We start from the raw sequence: 6241 nt of genomic DNA on the forward strand, positions 1-6241 counted from the left end.
TCGTCTAATCGATGACTTACATACTTGCTCCATTAAAGCTCTGTCCCGGGCAGTCTTCTCACTACACACCCATGCCCTGGTGCTGTCTTTTGACACCAGAGATGACCGGTTTCTTTCACAGAGTCTCCCTCTAAGCACCACGTTCATCAATCCATTAAATGTCTCAGACTAAATCACATATCCTGACCTTAACTCCAACTCCACAAGCCAAAGCAGGGGACCAGGTACCTCAGGACTCATAACTTCTCCCTAATCAGCCATCCAACCAATCACCATGACTTGACAATTTTACTTACAAATGCTTCTAGAATCTCTCACTGAGAATGTCTCTAAAGCTGCCGCCCTGGTCCAAGTCTCCCTGGATTAATTTGGAATCTCCAGAGTATCTCTTCCCCACATTGCTTGCCTTCCCATCCATCCTCCACATTAGTGCCAGGATGATCTTTTTTTTTTTTTTTTTTTTTTTTTTGGTTTTTCGAGACAGGGTTTCTCTGTGGTTTTGGAGCCTGTCCTGGAACTAGCTCTTGTAGACCAGGCTGGTCTCGAACTCACAGAGATCCGCCTGCCTCTGCCTCCCGAGTGCTGGGATTAAAGGCGTGCGCCACCACCGCCCGGCCCAGGATGATCTTTTAAAAACAAACCTCACTTTATGATCCTGCTTAAAACGCTTACTGGGACTGGAGCATTGGCTTGAAGAATAAGAGCCCTGGCTGCTCTTGCAAGGGACCCTGGTTCAGTTCCCAGACCCCCATGACGGCTTATAAACATCCATAACTCCAGCTCCAGAGTATCAGACACCCTCATCTGGTGCTGAAATTCATACTAGTGGGCAACACACACACATAAAATAATATAAACACATCTTTTGAAGTATTTAAAAATCTGTAGGGGTTTCCCATTGCTCTTAGAAAAAAAACCTAAAATGAAATCTGGGGTGTACCTATATCCGTTCAGCTATCTTCCTCTCCCAGGTGCTAACAGGGCCACGGCTTTGTACCCTGGTTTGTTTGTGCATCTGTTTTCTTGGTTACATGAGCATCAATTTCCTATTCTCAGAATCCCCAATCATCTTTCAAAACATTTGCTCCAAGAGGCATCTTATCTCCATCCTCCACCCCCAGAGTTCACTTAGTTTCAAGTCACTCTGTACTTACTCAGTGGGAAGGGAATTAACTGTGAGATACCCATCTCCCTTGGTAGAATGCCAGCTCCCTAAGCAGAGGGATCCCACCTGTTATTTACTGACTCCTTCAGAGCCCAGCCCCTGGGAAGAGTTGATAAAAACAGTGGTTGAATGTATACATGAAAGGCTCTCTGGGGCCTCGTCAGGAACTAGGTCGCTCCAGGAACTCCCAAGCGTAGCAGGGGTTAACCTCTGAGAACAGTGGCGTCACTACTGCTACAAAAGAATCTTTACGATATTTAGTTCTGGGGATATGAGCAGAGGGGTCTCAAACAAGGACACAGTAGTGAGAGCCCCAAGCAGCACTTGACTCTATAGCCCATTGCAGCTCGTAAGTCATCTCTCTTCTCCTGAGGCTGCACACTGCCGTCTTCAATGTTCTGGCTGCGGTTGTCTCTCTCTTTGAGATGTTCTCCAAGGGCATTCGCAAAGACAGAATTCTAGGCAAACCATGTAAACCACGTTTCCCATTCCACGGTCCCAAATACACCTCTCTAACTGGAAGTATCCTTACATGCTTACTTGTATCTGAAGAGCCTGGAACAGCGCCTGGTGCATGACAGGTATGCACTGTTTGCGGAGTCAGTGGACGAAATTCATGGGGAGTAGGAGAATACTTGTCAAGGCAAGCTCATCCGGTTGTTGGTGGCAAAAGAAGGAACTGGGTTCTATCTTAGGATTTAGATGTAAAAACTGGAAAAAAAATTCCTCTACTCTTTCTCCATCGTTTTCAAAGGGCAAAGCAGTACCCTTAGCAGGGTCAACATTTACAATCTCAGTATTGAAAGGATTGAATTTATGATTTACGAGTTGGAGGCCAACCTGGCTACAAAGAGAGTATGCCTTTAAAATCTTCCGGTAGAAGAGACAATAGCAAAGAGGATAATGGGGATGGACCACAGCTATTGTTCTTGGGTTCTTGTAAGTAAAACAAGCTTAAAGACCTAGGGTGGTCCAAACTGACACCAGGGAGGCAAAGACAGGATAGGTATGGGCCTGTACGAGGAAAGAATCTTCTGGAATAGAACCTAAGAGTCAACTACAGGGGAACAGGAGCTCATCTTAGGTAGAGGGTGTGGCTGGTTTCATGTGAATGCTCCTCCTGCTTGCTCTCCAGTCTATATAACTGTAAAGCTCCCAGGATCGTGGACTTGGCTGGGAACCAGCCTACTAGAACCAGCTAACTCATCATTGAAGAGTAGGGTTGAGCTGTTTTGAAAACAAGACGGAGCAGCAAACAAAAGTAAGCAGCTACGGGCCTCTCTGGGACTTCCAGAAGGAACCCTGGGGAATAACTGACTTCTAGCTAGTTCTACAGGAGAAAGATTGGTAGTGTTATAATTCAGATGCACAGAAACTTGGCTCTATTTTGTAGACAGCTCAGCTGGTTTGGGTGAGAACAGCTGAATGAACATATAGAAGCCTGGCGGTCGGAGGGGAAGACAAACTGTATGAATGGAGACTCTTCAGAGCCTGACAGGAAGGACGGTGTTGCTCCAAGAAAGGAAATATGGGTACCTGGGCGCCAGAAATGTGTCTGTGAGGAGCAGGCATCTTAGACCAGCTGGGAGAAGACAAGAGTGATCAGGGAAGGGAATGGCTCGGGAGAGACTCTGAAGCTTAACAGAGATCAGCGAGCTAATGCGAGATAAAATCCAGACTGATGTGGTTAGAGATGCGGTCGGGGTTAGGTAAGGCGGCAGAGCCTGCGGGCTGGGTTACGCTGGACACTGGAGCAGTGCAGTGTTGGGAGCAGGGCTGTTAGTGCACAGGATTGTGTTGAATATGGTATTTTCAATTTCCTGAGAACAATCAATAACAAATAAGGAGGAGACTGGACTCTGGACTACATCAATTCTCCTTGGATAGGAATGTCTTTGAGGGCAGCTAGCAGCAACTCTTGATGTGTGATCTAACAAATATGAATCTCACAACGCAGAGGATCATATATCTTTCTGTTATTCTTTATTTTTATTTATTTATTTACTTATTTGTTTGTTTGTTTGTTTTTCGAGACAGGGTTTCTCTGTGGCTTTGGAGCCTGTCCTGGAACTAGCTCTGTAGACCAGGCTGGTCTCGAACTCACAGAGATCCGCCTGCCTCTGCCTCCCGAGTATTTTTATTTTTTAACTATATATGTGAATAGGGTATGTGCAGTAAGTTTAGGTGCCTGCAGGCATCAGATCTGGAACTGGAGGGACAGGCAGTTGTGAGCCATCTGAACTTGGGTCTTCTGCCAAGCTCAGTATATGCTCTTAACCACCGAGCCATTTCTCCAGTTCCAAATCTGGCCTTTATTCCCAATGGAAGTGCTTAGTGTCCAGATAACACTTCAGGGCTCTGACATTATTTGATGTTGAAAGCAACCCCCTGAACAAGTCATTGGTATCACTTCATTTTGTATGGTAAAGAGAAACTTGGTGAGACTAACATGCTTAAGATCAATTAAGTCCTTTAGCTCAGATAGACAGACCAGAAAAAGATCCTGAACCAGGTTCTCTAACTCACAAACTCCTGCTCCATTCCTCTGGTAACATCACCCTCAAATAGTAGGTTCCACTCAACCAATGGACTTCTATAATAAGATTTACAGAGGTAAGGGATAAATACATTTGGGTTAGTGTGCAGAACTACCGAGGTTGATTGTGAACTTTCTGGATTGGAAGTGACTGGGGACCTTCAAGTGAAGAGACACAGCACAGGTGTCCGGGTGTGGAGCTGGAGAAGGATTTCAGCGTATCTGTGCAAGACAGAGCATGCTGTCTTGTTTTGTGGAAAGTCGAGTGGATTACTTGACCTAGCAGAGAGGAACACTACTAACATCGTGATGGTTCTGTAGTGGAAGGCCCTTTTCATCTGAAAGCTAATTTTTAAAAAACAATCAAATGGGCATTTTTTTAAAAAAGAGTTATTCACTTCTGTGTGTATTATTTTTCCAGACATGCATGTGAATGAACTCAAAGACATGCATGCAGTCAGTACTCAAAGAGGCCAGAAGAGCATACCAGATCAGCTTGGAATTGGAGTTACAGGGGACTGTGAGCCACCATGTGGGTGCTGGGAACAACCCTAGCAAGAAGAGCAGAAGCTCTAACCACTGGGCCACCTCTCCATCCTCCCCCCCCCCCCCCCGCACGTGTTGTCTTACGGGGGAAATGGATAGAGCAAACTGAAAATGACATGAGAAGTTAAAGAGCAGGATTTCAGGGGCTGGGGGTGTGGCTCAGTGGTAGAACACGTACCTAGCATGCATGAGGGTTCAACCTTTAGCACTGAAAACAGAAAACAGGATCTGTACCGCCATGGTTATTGAGCTTAATTTAATTAGTTGATCCCAACTTAATTAAAAAGTAGTTTTCCTATGTAACTGACTATCTAGAGTGCCAGGTAGAGCAGACTGACATGGGAGACACTAGTGCAGGCTGGTGGCCCCTTCTCCTGTCTAAAGGTTGCAAAAGCTGGATTTCCTTCCCCTTCTGCAGGTATAGAGCTCTGACATCTAAACAGAGCAGGAAGATAGCTCTGACTTTGCAGTCTGCGGCTCTCAAGCTTCAGACACCGTCTCTCTTTGCCTACTGAAACACTGGCTGCGTGAAGTGAGTGTTAGTTGCTATGGCCTCTCCTAGGCTGGGTTCAAAACTAGCCCCGGCTGTTAGCACTTTCCTGACCTTGCTCACACTGCACCTCTGGGCTGGAAGGTCTTTCCCACTCCAGGTCTCTTCTCCAAGGTTCTCTCCACCCCTGGCCCAGTGCCACACTACAGTCAGCAGCACCTTCCAGGTGCTCCTCCCAGGACTCCAGCATATTTCCCATCTGCATCCGGCTGAGTCCAGGGTGGTAGGATCTGCGGGCCCTGTAACAGTGGAAATTGAAACATTCGGTCTTATAATGGGACCTCTAGGGTAGAACAAATGGAAATTCTCCAACCAATCCAGACAATGATGCTGCGTTTTCTTTAATTTAGACGCCGAGAAACCTCTTTTCCTCTTTGTCTCAGTGCAAATTTTGTTGTGGTAACTGAACTGCAGAAATTTACAAAAGAGAAAGGTTTATTCAGCTTTCATTTCCAGCAGGGTTGAGGTCTGTGCCTGGTGAGGGTCTTCCTGTGCTGGGCATTAGGCAGAGTCGCGTGGTGGTGCAGAGACTCACATGTTGAAAGAGACACACTCAAACTGAAGAGAGCCATTCAGAGATAACCCATGAGTGCAACTCATTGATTAGGTGACCTCCACGTACATGCACACACACTGTGTGCACACACGATCATGTACACACACATCTAACAATATCTTTACTATGAATTTATAATATTATTACAAAATTATATATAAAAGTTCTATTTTTCTCAAAATATATATTCTTTGTAGTCCTGGAACTCATTCTGTACATCGTGGCTGGTTTTGAACTCACAGAGATCCACCTGCCTCTGCTTCCCAAGTGTTGGGATTAAGGCATGTGTCACCACCAGCACCTGGCTGAAAATATTCTTAAAGTTGGGAGCATCTCTCTCTCTCTCTTTTTTAAAAGACTTATTTTTTTATTTATTATGTATACAGTGTTCTGGCTGCATGTATACCTGAGACCAGAAGAGGGCACCAGATCTCATTACAGATGACTGTGAGTCACCAGATGGTTGCTGGGAATTGAACTCAGGACCTTTGTAAAAGCAGTCAGTGCTTTTAACCACTGAGCCACCTCTCCAGCCCCAGTTGGGAGATCTTAAAGTGGTATATCCCTCAATTCTCAAGACTTGGAAGTTGAGACACAGGGAGTGTGAGTTTGAGGCTAGCCTGGGCTACACAGTGAGTTTCAGAATCCATTTGTACCCCTTCTCCAAGGGAAAAAGAAAAAGATATTCTTGACACCAGTAACTAGTTATTATTTTAAGCCAAAGTAGACCATTTTTGACAAAATAAAGCCTATGGGCACTCAGAAAATACTTGGTAGTGAGAGGTTTTTTAAATTTTTTTGTCTTTGGTTTTTTGAGACAGGGTTTCTGTGTGTAGCTTTGGAGCCTCTCCTGGCAGTCACTCTGTAGACCAGGCTGGCCTTGAACTC

This window comes from Chionomys nivalis, chromosome 9 (assembly GCF_950005125.1).
Source record: "Chionomys nivalis chromosome 9, mChiNiv1.1, whole genome shotgun sequence".
NCBI classification, from domain to species: domain Eukaryota; kingdom Metazoa; phylum Chordata; class Mammalia; order Rodentia; family Cricetidae; genus Chionomys; species Chionomys nivalis.